The sequence below is a fragment of the Leptosomus discolor genome, chromosome 12 (genome assembly GCF_034619465.1).
Source record: "Leptosomus discolor isolate bLepDis1 chromosome 12, bLepDis1.hap2, whole genome shotgun sequence".
Classification (NCBI taxonomy): domain Eukaryota; kingdom Metazoa; phylum Chordata; class Aves; order Leptosomiformes; family Leptosomidae; genus Leptosomus; species Leptosomus discolor.
This window is the reverse complement of record NC_141402.1, coordinates 9,857,412-9,874,443: the sequence shown is the minus strand read 5'-3', so window position 1 is coordinate 9,874,443 and position 17,032 is coordinate 9,857,412.

Below are 17,032 nucleotides of genomic sequence, written 5' to 3'. Positions count from 1 at the left end.
TGGATGTGCTTCCAGCATGGAATGGCTCGTCCCTGTGGTGAGGAAGGATTCCCCCTGAGCTGTCCATGATGGAGCAGACCACCAGCACACATTGCTGGGAGCTTGGTGCCTGCATCAGCTGTGTGCGTGAGCTGCTGACCAGCCTGGCAGTGGAGGGGAGTTAAGAGAAAAGTGTTGGGGCGGTGAAGGTCTGAGCCGGTGCCAGGAGCTGGGGTGAGTCACGCGTTCTCCCATGAGCATCCCGGTCCATCTCTGCTGCCTGCCGCTCCTTCCACTGCCTGGGAAAGGGCTGCCCAGGGATGGGGAGGGCCAGCAATGCCTTGCTGTCCTGGCCCCTTTGCTGTGGAAGCCTGCCAGGCACCCTGCTGCCATTCCAAGGGCACTGGGACTTCCTCTCAAGCTGGGGTGGGGGTGGCAGGGCTGGAAGAAAGTGGAGGCTGAGATGGGGTGCGAAGTCAGGGAAAATGTGAAAGTCAAGAGGGAGTGGAAGTGGTGTCACTTTTTACATTCTTTGTAAGGCTCCCTCTTTCTGTCTTCCTGACCCTATGTGTTAGTTCTTGCCTCTGTTTCTTTTCCCCTACTGCTTTAGAATATTTCCCTGTCCCTTGTCTTGTCCCTGCCTTGTGGTCCTGCTGGTCCCTTTGGCCTCTCTCGCCTGCTCCCCCTCTTTCTTATTCCTCCATCTCTCCCTGGGTTTTTTGCTCAGTGTCCCAGTACTCTTCTCTCTACGCAGCTGTCCTGCTCCCCGTCCCTCTCCTGTTTGCAGCATCCCGTTTGCTGGCTGCCTGTCCCCCACCTCGTCTCTACCTTCCTCCTGCTTTTCTCTTTCCTGCTCTCCTGCTGTCCTTCTGCGTTTGGGCACTGAGCCTGGTAGTCAGCTCAGTGCCAGGGTTTGTTCTGGGCAGGAGTGAGTGAACTTTTCCTGCCTCCTCTGTGCCCCTGGATGGTTTTCAAGCCCCTGGGTGCAGAGCTCATGGCTGTGGGCAGTGCCAAGGAGAGGGCCATGTGCTGTGGGGCTCTGGCCAGGCCCCTGTTCCTGATGGGCTCCAGCTGGGGCAGGTGTGGCCAGTGAGGCTAATGATGGGGCTGGCCCTGCTTTGGGCTATGAAGGGGGCTGCCTGGGCATGCCTGCCTGCAGGAGCTGGCTGAGGAGTCAAATCAAGGGGCTTCCACAGGCAGCTGGCTCCAGCCGGTCCCTGTGTCAAGGAAGGATCCCTCCCAGCCGTCCCCAACAGAGCACACCACCAGCACATGGCACCAGGACCTTGGTGGCTCTGTTGGCCACACGTGTGTGCTGCTGCATGTCCAGGAAACCTCGTGGGAGAAGTGCATTGAGTCACCCACTGCCTACTCCTAAGGTCAGGCAGCCGGCACTATGGAGGAGGAAGGGGTAGAGACAGAGAGAAGAGCCTCGGGGCGGTGAAGGTCCGCCGTTGGCACCAGGAGCCATGTGTCCCCTCGTGTGTGTCCGGGCCCATCCCTGCCCTGGTTCTCCAGATCTCTGCCTGCCTCCTTGCCTGTCTCTGCCTCTGTCTGCCTTTCAGGCTGTCTGGTTCCCCAAAGCTTTTCTGTCTTCTGCTGGCATTGCCCTGTAAAGTGTCACCTTCTACCTTTCCTTTCTATGTCTCTTCCTTTCTGGCACCCCACCAGCTCTGATTTCATTCTTCCCCGTTGCTTGTGACAATGGCATTTCTAGGTATCCCTCTCTCTGTCTCCATTAATCTAGTTCCCTGTGATTGTGGGAAGGGTGGTGATCGGGGTCTGGGGTATTTGTGCCCCGGGCTCTGCTCAGGGAGCTCATTCTGCTCTGGGGTTGCTGTGGTGTGGGTGTTCTGTTGGTGCTGTCAGTGGTGGCAGCTCGGGAGCTGGCTGGGCTGTGTGGGCATTGGGGTTTGGTCATGGAGAGAAGTGGAAGCATCTGTGTGAGGTAAGAGCTGCGGACTGGGCAAGGTCCAGCAGCACATAGAGTAGAGAGTGCCATTGGATGCTGTTTTGTTTTGTTTTGTTTTTTTTTTGATGTTAGCAATTTTATACTGATTGTTCAAGGTTGGCAAGATGCTTTAAAAACACAGATTTTTTTTTTTTAACTGGTTTTTTTTGTTTGTTTTATTCTAGCTGCACTGGATTTTCCTGGAACTCTGGACTTCATGGAGGATGGAACCTTGGTTTTTTCCCTAGTTTGGCTGACAGCTTTTCCCTTAATAGGACTGAAGGTGAGATTATTAGGTATTAGAATGTGCAACATGGATGCACCTGTATATGCCCCTCCCTATCCACCTGTCCATGCCTCTGTGAGAGGTTTTTGCCCATGTGAGGCTTTTCCCCTGCCTCGTCTTCTCGCCGCTGGCCGGATAACCTGACCAAGAGGTTCCTGTTCCACAGCCTCTTCCCAGTGTCACCTTCCACGTCCCACGAGGGAAATCCTGCGCAAGCGGCTGTGGTGTTGCTCAGGCGATGGCCCATGTGGGGCTGGGAGAGTGGGGAGGGACTAGGGCGAGTGGAAGGGTCCCCCCGCCCCTCCCCATCCAAGCCTGGAAAACGGCCCATCTGCTGCCACGGCAGAAAAGCTGGTGACAAAGTGCCATTAACAGAGCACGGCTTGTTCCCCAAGGCGGCCTTTGGGAAATTTTAAATGTTTTCATTCCAGGTAAAGGAGCAGACTCATCTGTGATAAAGTAAGAGCTGACTGTTACCTTGTCTGTTTCTCTTCTGTTGGTTCACCCTATTTTTATGGGTGAGATGGAGATGGCCTTTTATTTTTAGATGTTCGAGTACATTGTCAGTAACCTGTGGTGTCAGGACAGTGAACTTTTGAGCACCTAGATGCCGGTAGAAACTTAACCAAAGAAACAGGATGGAAAGTGATGTTTAAACTTGGTTTAAAATTGATTTGGTTTTTTCATTACAGTGTTGATGACTGCTTGTCCTGTGGTTCAGTCCACGTTCTGTTCTGTGGACTCCTCAGTCTAGGACTTTTACGTAAAAAAAAAAAAAAAAAAAAAAAAGCTTGTCTTTCCAAAAAAGGACTAGTCCTTCATAAGACTGAGGTGTAGACTTGGAGAGTCTCTTAAAGATGTGATCAGAATTAAAGCTGGATTTCACTTAACATTGCTGCTGTTTGTCTTCCCTTTTGCTAATTTCCCCACTGTTCTGTCATGACTGAATAAATAAAATAATGTCTATCCTGGAGCACGTTAGGCCTATGAAAAACGTACTTCCCTCTGTTTATTTTCTCTTCCTGAGAGTGTGCATATTCTTCTGTTTCTGTGTGCTTACTAACAAATGATTCTGTGAGTATTGTATTGTACCCAAAGAGGAAAAAAAACTGCGTAAGAGTTCAGGTGTTCTGAAGAAACGGACTGTTTTCACAAGAAAAGCTTTATGCTTTTTCAGTCTGTAAGCTTTTAAAATATCTTTTAGGGGTATGTGAAAACCTCACTGAGTACTGACATCTGTACTAAGAGTGATCAAGGTTAGTGGGTTTTTTTTTTTGTTGGTTTGGTTTTTTGTTGTTGTTTTTTTTTTCTTGGCACATCTGCCAGTCCTGTTTGGTAGCCTTAGGTATTGCAGCACTGGGGACTTGTTATTAGGATGAGGAAAAGGCTGAGGTACTTAAAGCCTACTTTGCCTCAGTCTTTAATAGTCAGACTAGTTACCCTCAAGGTAATCAGCCCTCTGAGCTGGAGGACAGGGATGGAGACCAGGAGAGTTCCATCATAATCCAGGAAGTAGTAGTTAATGACCTGCTCTGCCAATTGGACACTCACAAGTCTATGGGACTGGATGAAATCCACCCGAGAGTGCTGAGGGAGCTGGTGGAGGAACTTGCCAAGCCACTTGTCTTGGTTTGAAAGTCAGGTGTCTGCTGAGGAAGGCAGGAGCCTCCCTTGAAATGGAAAATTCAACCCACTTCCCTCCAAATTATTATGATTTTGAAATTAACGGGCCTTCAGGCAAAGATATGGGGAATAGGAATAACAATTTTTTACATAAATATATATAACACAAGGCAGGAAAAAAAACACCAACCCACTGGTTTACACTGACAGAGTCAGAAATGCAACCTGACACCCTGTTAGGGTGGCAGTAGCAGTCCGATAAGATGGTGGCTGCAGTCCTCCTGAAGCGATGGATGTAGTTCTGTTGAAGCAGCGATCTTGTAAAAGGGTCTGGTCTTCCTCCGAAGGTCCAGTGGTAGGTAGGTAGCTCTTGTCCTCTGGAACTCCAGTGAGGGGGGGGAAACTCCTCTGGGAATCCAGTGGAAGAAGGCTGCTAGGATGTTCGAAATCTCAGTTTTTATTTAGCATAGACTGCTTGGCTCCTTCCCCCTGGGCGGAGCATCTCACAATGGGATGGGGAGTCATGAGGCAGTTCCTTGATGGGCCATTACCAGGAGATAGTCCAGGAGCCAGTTATCGATGGGTCAGGCGATAAGGCATTGTTGTGCCCATTAACAGAAGATAGTCCAGAGGGGGGAGGCAGGGAGCACCACCCCACCTGGCCTCAACAGCTCCTGAAGATGGTAATAGAATACTTTTTTTTTCCTTTTGGCACATTTTACACTATAACCTAGGACACCACTGTCCATCATTTATCAGCAATCCTGATCAACAGGAGAAGTCCGGGAAGACCGGAGGCTTGCCAATGTGATGCTTGTCTCCAAGGAGGACCAGAAGGAGGATCTGGGGAAGTACAGGCCTGTCAGCCTGACCTAGGTACCAGGCGAGATTATGGAGTGGTTCATCTTGGGTGTGCTCGCAATGTAAGTGCAGGACATCCAGGGAATCAGGCCCAGCCAGCATGGGTTCATGAAAGGCAGGTCCTGTTTGACCAACCTGATCTCCTTCTGTGATCAGGTGACCTGCCTAGTGGATGAGGGAAAAGCTGTGGATGTTGTCTCTCTGGACTTCAGTAAAGCATTTTACACAGTTTCCCACAGCATCCTATTGGACAAGCTGGTGGCTCATGGCTTAAACAGGTGTACTCTTCGCTGGGTTAGAAACTGGCTGCATGGCCGAGCTCAGAGAGATTTGGTAAATGGAGTTAAATCCAGTTGGCGACCGGTCACAAGTGGCGTTCCCCAGGGCTCAGTATTGGGGCCGGTCTTGTTTAATACCTTTATCAACGACCTGGATGAGGGGATTGAGTGCACCCTCAGCAAGTCTGCAGATGACACAAAACTAAGCGGGACTGTTGAGCTGCTTGAGGGTAGAGAGGCTCTGCAGAGGGATCTGGACAGGCTGGATCGATGGGCTGAGGTCAGTTGCATGAAGTTTAACAAGTCCAAGTGCCGGGTCCTGCGCTTTGGTCACAACAGCCCCATGCAGCGCTACAGGCTTTGGAAAGTGTGGCTGGAAAGCTGTCTGGCAGAAAAGGACCCAGGGGTGCTAGCTGACAGTCGGCTGAACATGAGCTGTCAGTGTGCCCGGGTGGCCAAGAAGGCCAACAGCATCCTGGCCTGTATCAGCAATGGTGTGGCCAGCAGGAGCAGGGGAGTGATCATGCCACTGTACTCAGCACTGGTGAGACCCCACCTTGAGTGCTGTGTGCAATTTTGGGCACCACAGTGTAAGAAAGACGTTGAGGTCCTGGAGCAGGTCCAGAGAAGGAGAATGAAGCAGAGGGGTCATGAAAACATGTCTTATGAGGGTCTCCTGAGGGAACTGGGATTGATTAGCCTAGAGAAGAGGAGGCTGAGAGGAGACCCTATTGCTCTCTACAGCTACGTAAAAGGAAGTTGTAGCGAGGCTGGTGTTGGTCTCTTCTCCCAAGTAACTAATGACAGAACAAGAGTTAATGGCCTCAAGCTGCACCAGGGGAGATTTAGATTGGATATTAGGAAGACTTTCTTTACTGAAAGAGTGGTTAGACATAGGAACAGGCTGCCCAGGGAGGTGGTGGAGTCACCAATCCTAGAAGTGTTCAACAGACTTATAGGTGTGGTGCTGAGGGGCATGGTTCAGTGGTGGGCTTGGCAGTGTTAGGATAACGGTTGGACGTGATGACCTTAAAGGTCTTTTCCAACCACAATGATTCCACGATTCTATTTTTTTTTTTTCCAAAAAAAGTGAAACCATATGGGGGATCTCTTATCTCATTGACTTTTTATAAGTTTGATTTATGACAGGGAAAAAAAAAGTTGAAATTGTGTAACTTACAAATGGACTTGTATTGTTTAAACTGTAACTGCCAAATAGCCACAGTGTGCGATTTATGAGGGGTATTTAAGCAGTTCAGTATTTGTTCTAAATATTTAAAAAGAGAGGCTGCTGAATGTTAGGGGTCTTTTTCCCCATGTTTGGATGGAGTGCTCTGAAGTACTTTATTTCTGTCTGGCTTTCGATGGTGTGTTTCGGTGTCATCTCTCCTGGGCAGTGCAGCTGGCTAGACGTCCCTCCTAATTTGTCTATCAGAGATCAGTCAAAGAGATAGGGAACTCATCATGTGTTTGTGCCAAGGAAGAAGAATGACCTTCGGTGATTGGAAGATATAGGTATACCACCATATGTAAATAACAGGAACTTGGAAATATACACAAGTAAACCATGAGGTCAGAGGTAACGAAAAATATGTTCCAAGGTCAACATGTAGTAATGAATTCTAGGAAAGTACTGAATATGTAATGAATATGGATGGATTAAACTGTGCTTAAACTGCTTTGTGAAACCACTCCGGTGGAGCAATCCACAGTGCTGCAATAAAGAATGCCTGCTTAGTAACACTCTTATTATTGAGTTTTTCATCTCGGAATCCTTACCTGGCCGCACCTAGCCTCCCACCTCTGTGAGAAGCGTTAGAAAGCAAGGGGGTTTGGAAGCTCCAAATTTTGTTTCAATCCTCTGGTAGCTCTCCTTCTTTTTTCCTTGGCTCTCTATGCCCCTTTGTTTTGCTTACTGTCACTGTGTTTTTCATTTTGTATCTCACTGTCTCATTCCTCCTTGCTGTTCATCTCTTCCTTTCTCTGACCCTTTGTGCTTCTCCCTGTTCCTGTTATTTTTACTTCACCTCTGTCCCTGTCATGCTCTCTGTTGCTCTCATCTCTCTATCTCGATATCCAGCTCCCTGTGCCCCTGACACTTTCAGTTTCCTGCTTTCTGGCTCCCTGTCAGTCACCTGTTTTCTATGTTGCTCTGTCCTTCCTCCTGTCTTTCCTTGTTCCTCTGGCCTGCCACCTGTCACTGTCTTTTTTCGGGCCAAGTGGTGGCAGGCCAAGTGGATACTAGGAAGAAGTGCTATCAGGGTGGTGAGGCACTGGAGCAGGCTGTCTGGAGCAGCTGTGGCTGCCCTCTCCCATGGAATTGTTCAAGCCCGGATTGGATGGGGCTTGGAGCAATCTGGTCTAGTGGAAGGTGTCCCTGCCCATGGCGGGGGGGTTGAAACTAGATGGTCTTTAAGGTCCTTTCCAACACAAACCATTCAATGATTCTAGTCTTAATACTGCTTTTAAGTGTTCAAATGGCTTTTAAAGGATGTGTTGTATTTTGAGCTGCCCTGTTTACCTAGAATCCTCCTCTAGCTTGACTACTATCCTATCCCTTATTCTGAATTAATTCCTCTGCTTTCTTCTGTACTATTTTTTTTAATATGCTGCAATATATTTGGGGTTTTTGTTTTCTGGATGTGTGTCTGTAAGCATCTCATGGTGCTCAATCAATCACCCCCCAAGCCTGGGTTTGACCATTGCAAAGCAAAGCCTGAGCAAGAAAAGTGGCACCATCCTCTGGCACGCTCCCTGCCCCACCATGGGGCAGCCACCAGCCTGTGGGATAGGGGCTGGGAGGGGCCTGCAGCCATCTGAGGGGGGCTGCCCCCCTTTATTTTTCTAGCAGAGTTCCCCTTTTAAGGGATGGAGGTTTGTACGTATGTAAATAGTGTTCTCAGAGTTAATGAGCTGCTGGTTGGGGCAGTTTCCCTCACTTTGTGACTCTTTTTTTCTGAGTGAATAAAAAGGGGTTTGTGTGTGTGATGTCACTTGGGCTTCTAAGTATCACAGGGAGTGATGATGCAGCAGAGTAGCAGGTGAGTGGGGGATGAGGGGGGTTGTGGGGTTCCCCCAAAAAGGGAGGGGGAATCATAGCCAAAAACCACCTGAAAATTCATGAGGGGGGATTAAAAAAAAAATTAAAACCTGTAAATATGGGTGTGAGGTGTTGAAATAGCGAAAAATGTCTCATATATATATACATAGACAATAATACTCATATGTATAAAATGAAATGGAAATGAAAGCCATGTATCTACTACATGTACTAGTGCAGTTCACTGTCCTAAATCTCCCTCTTTCTTTCTTCCTGACCCTATGTGTTAGTCCTTGCTTCTGCTTCTTTTCCCTTATCACTTTAGATTTTTCCTTTGTCCCTCGTCTTGTCTCTACCCTGTTGTCCTGCTGATCCCTTTGGCCTCTCTCTCCTGCTCCTCCCCCCTTTATATATTCCTCCATCTCTCCCTGGGTGTTTTTTTTTTTTTTGCTCAATCTCTCAGCTCTCCTCTCTCTCTACTGTTGCCCCGCTTCTCCGTCCCTCTCCCATCCGCAGCGTCTGGTTTCCCTGCTGCCTGTCCCCCACCTCTTCTCTATCTTCTTCCTGCTTTTTCTCTTCTCTTGTCTCCCGCTGTCCTGCTGCGTTTGGGCACCGAGCCTTGTAGCCGACTCAGTGCCAGGATTTGTTCTGAGCAGGAATGAGTAAACTTTTCCTGTGCCCCTGGATGGCTTTCAAGCCCCTGGGTGCAGAGCTTGTGGCTGTGGGCAGGTGCTAGGGAGGGGCCAGTGTGCTTTTGCCAGGCCCTTGTTCCTGATGGACTCCAGCTGGAGCTGGGGCAGATGTGGCCAGTGAGGCTGACGATAGCGCTGGTCCTGTTGTGGGCTATGAAGGGGACCGCCTGGGCATGCACAACTGCAGGAACTGGCTGAGGAGTCAAACAAAGGGGCTTCCACAAGGAGCTGCTTCCAGCAAGGAGCAGCCGGTCCCCGTGTGTGGAAGGTTAACCCTGGCCAAAATGCCAGGTGCCCACCAAAGCCACTCTATCACTCCCTCTCCTTAACTGGACAGGAGAGAGGAGAGGGAAAAAAAAAAATAACAACAGGCTTGTGGGGTTGAGATAAGGACAGGGAGATCACTCAGCATTTACTGTCACGGGCAAAACAGACTCAGCTGAAGGGAAATGTAATTTATTTCCAATTAACTCAGAGAGGAGTAATGAGAAATAAAACCAAATCTTAAAACACCTTCCCCCCACCCCTCCCTCCTTTCCTGGGCTTAACTTTGATCCCGATTTTCCTCCCTCCTCCCCCCCAGCGGCACAGGGGGGAAAACAGGGGGCTGGGGGTTAGGGTCAGTTCATCACACTGTTGTTTTCTGCTGCTTCTTCCTCCTCAGGGGGAGGATTTCTCAGACTTTTCCCCTGCTCTAATGTGGGGTCCCCCTCACGGGAGAAGGTCCTCTGTGACTTCTCCAGCATGTCTTCCCACGGGTTCAGTCCTTCATGAACTGCCTCAACGTGGGTCTCCTCCATGGGGTGCAGTCCTTCAGGAACTGACTGCTCCAGCGTGAGCCCCCCTCATGGGGTCTCTAGCAGCAAACCTGCTCCAGCGTGGGCTTCTCTCTTTCCACGGGCCACAGGTCCTGCCAGGAGCCTGCTCTGGTGCAGACTTCCCACGGGGTCACAGCTTCCTTCAGGTATCCACCTACTCTGGCGTGGGGGCCCTCCACAGGGTGTAGGCAGTCATCTGCTCCACCGCCCATGGGCTGCAAGGGTACAACCTGCTTCACCATGGTCTTCACCACACGTTGCAGGGGAATCACTGCTCCGGCGCCTGGAGCATCTCCTCCCCCTCTTCTTCACTGACCTTGGTGTCTGCAGGATGTTTCTCTCACATATTCTTACTCCTCTCACTTGCTGCAATTACTGCTGCGCAACAACTTTTTCACTCTCTTAAATATGTTATCACAGAGTCAAAAAACGCTGTCGCTGGTTGGCTCGGCCTTGGCCAGCGGCAAGTCTGTCTTAAAGCCAGCTGGCATTGGCTATATCCAACATAGGGGAAACTTTTAGCAACTTCATACAGAAGCCACCCCTGTAACTCCCCAGCTACCAAAACCTTGCCACACAGACCCATTACACCGTGGCAAGGAAGGAGCCATACCCGACCGGCACATGACACAAGGACGTTGCTGCCTCCATCAGCCACACTCTTGAGCTGCTGCATGTCCAGGAAACATCATGGGAGAGGTGCATTGAGTCACCCACTGCCTACTCCTAAGGTCAGGCAGCTGGTACTGTGGAGGAGGAAGGGGCAGAGACAGAGAGATAAGCTTTGGGGTGGTGGAGGTCTGCCATTGGTGCCAGGAGCCACGTGTCACCTCATGTGGGTCCCGGCCCATCCCTCTCACAGTTTTCCAGATCTCTGCCTGCCTCCTTGCCTATCCTGGCCTCTGTCTGCCTTTCAGGCTTTCTGGTTCCCCAAAGCTTTTCTGTCTTCTGCTAGCATTGCTCTGTAAACTGTCACCTTGTACCTTTCCTTTCTGTGCCTTTCCCTTTCTGTCTCCCCACCAGCTTACTTCATTCTTCCTCATTGCTTGTGAAAATGGCATTTCCAAGTCTCCCTCTAAATTTTCTCTTTGTGTCTCCATTTATCCGGGTCCGTGTTGGTGTGGCTTACGTCTTCCTGCACATTTTCACCTTCATCACCTTTATTTAATATCTTGACTTTAGTTTGCTGACCCTATTTCTCTCCCCTGCCGTGCTCTGTTCTTAATCCTTCCTTCAAAATTTCCTTTTTATCTGCCTATTTTAATTTGCTATTGCTTCCATTTTGTTTGTTTTATAGATAAAGGAAAGCACATAATTTTTGATAATAATCTTGCTGTTGTATTTAATGAGCTACCTTCCTACACAGTTTCATAGGGCATCTATCTTTTTTCCTACCTACACGCCAGAAAAAGAAATTTTTTTTCTTTAGGATTCCCTATCCAGTCACATTGCTGATGCAATTAATGTAGCTGCAGTAAAAGAGCAGGAATATTTGTTTCTGGTACAGGTGGCTTTCTCCATTTGGCAGTTTGCACCCCATAAACTGAAGGCAGCTGAGAAAACTCCCTGCTGCTCCTCCAGCCACCTTTATGTGTTGTGGTGGTTGGCCCTGCCCCTTTCCCAGGTGATTGCGGGAAGGGTGGTGGGCGGGTCCTAGAGTATATGAGCCCTGGGCTCTGCTTAGGGAGCTGATTCTGCTCTGGGTCTTCTCCGATGTCAGTGCTCTGCTGGGCTTTTAGGTAATGGCAGGGTTTGACCTCTCTAAAATATTTGGGCAGATATGTTTTGATGTTTAAAGAAGCAGAGAACTCTGTCTGAGGTAAGAGCTTCAGGACTGGTAAAGGTTCAGCTGCATTTAGCCCAGAAAGTATGCTTGTATACAGCTTTTTTTTTTTTTTTTTTAGGCCAATAATCTTGTTTTGGGTCTTCTGGGCTGGCAAGATGGCTTAATAGTGTTCTTTTTTTAAAAAAAAAATTTAATCTAGGTGTATCATACTTTTTTGGAACTCCTGACTTTATTGAAGATGGACCTATCGTGCTATACAACTATTTGTTGTATACTGTGTTAATTGTTGTTACCTTCTCTCTATAATAGGACTGATGGTGAGATTAGCTAACAGGGGTTAGGGTGACCATCTTGTATGCATCTGTGAGATGACAAATTATGCGATTTCTCAGAAGTGCAATGGTAGTTTTCTGTCTTCTGGTGTTTTAGGTCCCGCAAGCGATGATGGCTACAGCATCTGTGGCTGAAATTGGAGCAGATGAGAGGAAGGCCACGTTCCTTTTGAGCAGGAGAATGTTGTGGAAGAAGTCTGTGTTGATGCTTACTGCTGGTACCAGTTCTGTGCAGATGAAGAGGAATCTGGTAACTGAGGAACATCCTGGCTGGCTGATGTGGTATTTTGTTGAGGATGGATTCGGAGCCTCGGCCCTCTGAAAGCTAAGTGGAGGGACTGGTGTTTGGGAGGGGCTTCTGGGAGGAGGGAACAAGGTTGGGAGCTGTAAGGAGGGGTTTCAAAATTAGCGTAGGAGAGAGGGCTGTCCAGGAACCGTCCCCTTTGGGCAGGTAAAGGGAGCGGGTTGCTCTTGGCACAATACTAGTTTGTGCCAGGCAGGGCTCTTCTAGCCTGTAGCTGCATAGCTTGTGTAGCGTGTCTTCTGTGTATCGGACTTTTCTCGGGTCTCGATGTCCTCGTTGCTCTTTGTGCTCGAGGAGCACGTCACGTGCCTCAGGCGCCATTCGTAGGGTCTCAAATGCCCATACTCATCAGCACGGTGCCGCTCGGGCGCGTCTTTTCTTGCATAACAAGCTTAAAGCTCGGATAGGTCTCGTGTCTTGGAAGTTTCCAGTCGATGTAGTTTTGTGTCATTGTTCCGGGCCATGTCAGCATCTCTGATTTTGAGCGGTCCGCTTCAGAGTAAGTAGCTGTATAGCCAGCAAGCGAGTAGAGTTATTTCTGTAGTGCTATGCAGAGACACGGGAGGTGACCAGATGTTTTTAGTGGCAGGCTGTATTTGGCCTCCAGATGGCATTCTTAAATGGAAATGAGACCTCTGGAATTGTTAAGCTTTTAATAGCACCTGGGCGATTTGTTTGATATTGCTTTTTCGGATGCAGAGGAATGAGCTGCGCACTAAAGGGCAATGCAGGAGAGGCGAGTGGAGGGATGGAAGGAGGTGTGTTGGCATGTGTTGTCAGAGGGGAGATGTGACCGGTGGTTGTCTGACTAGCTTATAGGTTTCAAGTTTTTCTTATTTTGAAGGCACAAAGCAATGAGCAAAGTAGGATGGGAGAGGAGAATAATGATTAGTGGGCTGAAGTAGCAGTTATTTTTTAGGCATCTCATTGTCAATGAAGTTATAAGCATCCCTTGTTTGTGTTTTATAGGTGGTACACAAGCCTTAAGGTAGCAACCAGTAAAGAGCAGAGGCAGGGCTGGTGAGCAGGTGAGGTAAAGGAGCAGGAGATGGGAATCGATGGGGCCCAGCTGTGGTTTGGGCAGTATCTCGGCATGTGTTATTTGCTTTTTTTTTTTTTTTCAGGTGATGCAGTTCTACAGCCTCGGAGGGGTGAAGCTTCATGCTGACAGCCAGTCCGAGCGGGCAAGGTAGTTGTTGGATGAGTTGGTGTCTAAGAGCAAAGTATCCTGCAGAAACTCAGTGAAGCGTTTCTCTTTAGTTTTGCAGGTGTGCACAGGCTGCTTGTGGAATTGGATGAGCATTTGAAGTGAGCTGGTGTAGTAGCGAGGGGGCTCACGAGGCCTGTGATTTCTCGCAAGCTCAACAGTAATTTTACGTCTTTGGGTATCTTGGGTGCCACAAGCGACGATGGCTGCAGCATCCAACACTGCAATTAGAGCAGATGAGCAGAACACCGTGGTGCTTCCAATGAAGGGGGTGTTGTGGCAGAGGTTGATGTTGGCTGATGTGATGATTACTGATCACAGAATTTGTGTTATTTGGTGGGTTTTTTTCTGCAGATGACAGAGGAACTTGGGGATTGCACCAGCATCTGAGTTAGCTAATGTGGGTGGTTTTTTCGTCAAGAATGGATTTGGACACCTAGACCTCTGAAAGCTAAGTTGAGGGGCCAGGGCCGAGGACAGGGCAAGTCTGGAAGTTGCAGGGACCGAGTTAAAATTAGCACAGGGGAGGGGACTGTCCAGGGACAGTTCCCTGTGGGCAGGTAAAGGGAGCCACGTTACTTTTCTGTACCAGACTAGGATGCTCCGGGCAGGGCAGTTCCAGCCTGTCTCTGTGTTATGTAGTTTGTCCAGTTGGTCTTCTGTCTTGGATGTGTCTCAGGACTCGATGTCCTCATTCCTTTTTCTGCTCAAGGAGCAAGACTAACACCTCAGGTGCCATCCCTGGGGTCTCTGCTGCCTGTACGTGCCAGTATAGTGCCTGTTTGGCACTGCTTCTCTTGCATAACAAGCTTAAAGCGCGGATGGGTCTCGCATCTCGGAAGTTACTGGGCAGTCCTCATCTGCGACGTCGCTCAAGGATGCATCGGCAGCTCTGCTCGCTAGCTGTTGATTTTTGTGAACTGAGAATTCTTCCTTGCATCGTTATGCTCATAGGTCTTGAGGCCATGTTTCTCGCGCACGCATCATCTGTGTTTTGACCATAACCTCTTATAACAGGCTGTTATGTTCAAATCTTTTTCTAGAGGCTGCCATAGAACCTCCTCGCCTCACGGCTCTGTCGGTCTTGCCCGACAGCGCAACTCATTTGGGAGTCATCCTTCTTGCCGAGAGGTTTTTCTCATCTTTGCATCACCTTTTTTGTAGAGTTCTGTGTAGCGTTGGTTTCCCTTTGTCTTTGTGTGTGTGTGTGTGTCTTAGAGCTGCTCTGCCCGGGGCTGTAGAGTCAGGGGTAGGTGCTATAGCAATAAATGTCTCTGGTTAACGTATTGATATGCCTAGACCGTTTAGGCAACAGTTGTACAGTCATCTTGGGTTGAGTAGCTGGTGGCAGGCTGGGCAGCCAGTCATTTCGGGAGTGTTCTACGGAGATGATGGGAGCCTTCTGGGAGGGGCAGTTGAGTTGGGAGCAAAGCAGATTGCATCTCAAAGGTGTTAAGGCTTGTGGGTGTGTGCCTCTAAGCTGGGTGTGTTGTTTTTAAAGGTGGGCTGCCTTTAGCCTCTAGGTGGTACTCTGAAGCAGAGATGAGAGCTCTGGAATTGTGAAGCTCTTGATCTGCACCTGGGTAAGCTGTGTAACAATTTTTTTTTTTCCAGATGCAGAGGTACGAGTAGCTCTTTAAAGAGCAACAGAGGAGGTGAGTGGAGCCCTGTAGGAAGGTGAGTCGGTGCAGGGTGTTGGAGGGAAGTTGTGACTGGTGGCTATGTGACTACATTATGTTTTTCTTTTTTCTAATTTTAAGGTGTATAGCGATGTGCAAAGCAGGATGTTGGTGCCGATGCTGACTCTGGCAGCATGAGCAGTGGCTGATGGGTGAAGTACTGGTTATTTTTCAGTTTTTGTATTGTCAGTGAAGTTTTAGGCATCCCTTGTTGTTTGTGTTTTACAAGTGGTACCCGAGCCTCAATGCAGCCACCCAAAATGACGGAGGCTGGACTGGGGAGAGGGTGAGGTAAAGGAGCGGACGCTAGGCATCGCTGTGGACAGGCATCGGTTTCGGGCAGTAGCTCGGCACTTGTTTTTTGCCTTGTTTTTCGCAGGTGCCACACATGGGCTTGGAGGGATGAAGCCACATGCTGATGAGCCATCCGAGCAGCTGAGGCCGTTGTGTGCTGGGTCAGCGGCCAAGAGCCAAATATTACATGGCAAGTTGGTTAAGCACTTACCTTTTGTTTTTTCAGGCACTGTGCGGGCCACCTCTGGAATCTGCTGAGTGTTTGAGTTGAGCTGGCTATTAGAGAGGAGGATCACGGGGCTGGTGATGTCTCGCAAGCACAACAGTAATTTTGTTTCTTGGTATCCCAGGAGCCATAAGTGATGATGGCTGCAGTGTCTGGCTTTGGAACAGGTGAGGAGCAGGTGAGGAGTGGAATGACACCGTGCTTTTTGGCAGTGTGTGTGTTGTGGGAGAAGTTGGTCGTGACTGGTGCAACGCTGTCTGCCAGGACTAGGTTTTTTTGTTTTGTTTGGATTTTGCAGATGATAAAGAAGAAATGGAGACCGGAGGAGTGTCCCATTGATCTGATGTGTTTCCTTTGAGGATGGATTTGGACCCTGGCCCTTCGAATGCTAAGTTGTGGGACAGGTCCTGGGGTTGGTGGGGGTGGTTTGGGGGGCGATAAGGTTAGGATTTTTGGGGAGGGAATCTTAGAGTTAGTATAGGGGAGAGGGCTGTCTAGGAGCAGTTGCTATTGGAAAGGTAAATGGAGCGGGGTTACTTTTTCGCACAAATAAAAAGCATTTACTTTCATCGAAGCCAAAATTATGCTTGACATTGTGAATGTTCCTGGAGGGTCGCCCTTTTAGAGGCAATATGGGCGGGTACGATCTGCTCTTGAAAAATCCACTTCCATAAAGCTGCCTTACAGCCTCTCATCCTGGTGTCCTTATGGGCTTAAGTCTTAAAGCCCAGCTTCTCACGTCCATTGTTCTGGTTTTGTATTGTATTGCTCTGTATTTGTACTGATGGTCACTTAACACAGTATTGCACTGTAGCATTCTGTTTTTGGAGGACACTGTATGGCATGGCATTGTAGTCATCTGGCATTGTTTTCATCTTGCATTGCAGCACCATGCTTGTGTGGACTGAGATTGCGTCGCGCCGTAGGGCTCCGTGTCGCGCCGTAGGGCTCCGTGTCGCGCCGGGCCTTGCGTCGCGCCGTAGGGCTCCGTGTCGCGCCGGGCCTTGCGTCGCGCCGTAGGGCTCCGTGTCGCGCCGGGCCTTGCGTCGCGCCGTAGGGCTCCGTGTCGCGCCGGGCCTTGCGTCGCGCCGTAGGGCTCCGTGTCGCGCCGGGCGCTTTTTTTTTTCTTTTGCCCTGTCTGTGCGTTGGTTTTTTTCTCCCAGTCCCTATCGCTCCTGTGTGGCACTGTTAATTGTAAATGTTTGGACTGCGGAGTGCCTCGGGCTGAGGTTTTCACAGGCAGGGCAGTTTTGAAGGCCAGCAGGAACCCTGTTCCCAAGGAGAGCTGCAGACCTGTGGTGGCAGGCAGTGGGCAAAGGGCAGAGCAGAGAGGGAGGGGTGGTTTGCAGGGTAGGTGAAGCGAGCATTGTGCATGTGTGTGGCTTTGGTTGTGTGGTAGTATGTAAGTGTTGTTAGCATGTTGTAGCTGGAGTTGAGGTATTTTTCTTTTCCAGGCCTTGTGTATTTAAAAAAAAAAAAAAAAAAAAAATCACAACCCCAAACCAAACAAAAAACCCAAACCCAACATATTCTAATATGAAAAAAACCCCAGTCAGGTGATTTTTTTTTTTTTTTTTTTTTTTTTCCTTACCACCGGGTCCTAATTGGTCTGCACAGAGATGATTGCTGCCAAAGTTTGGATGGCAGAAGGCAGCAGGATACTTAGTGGGCTTTTG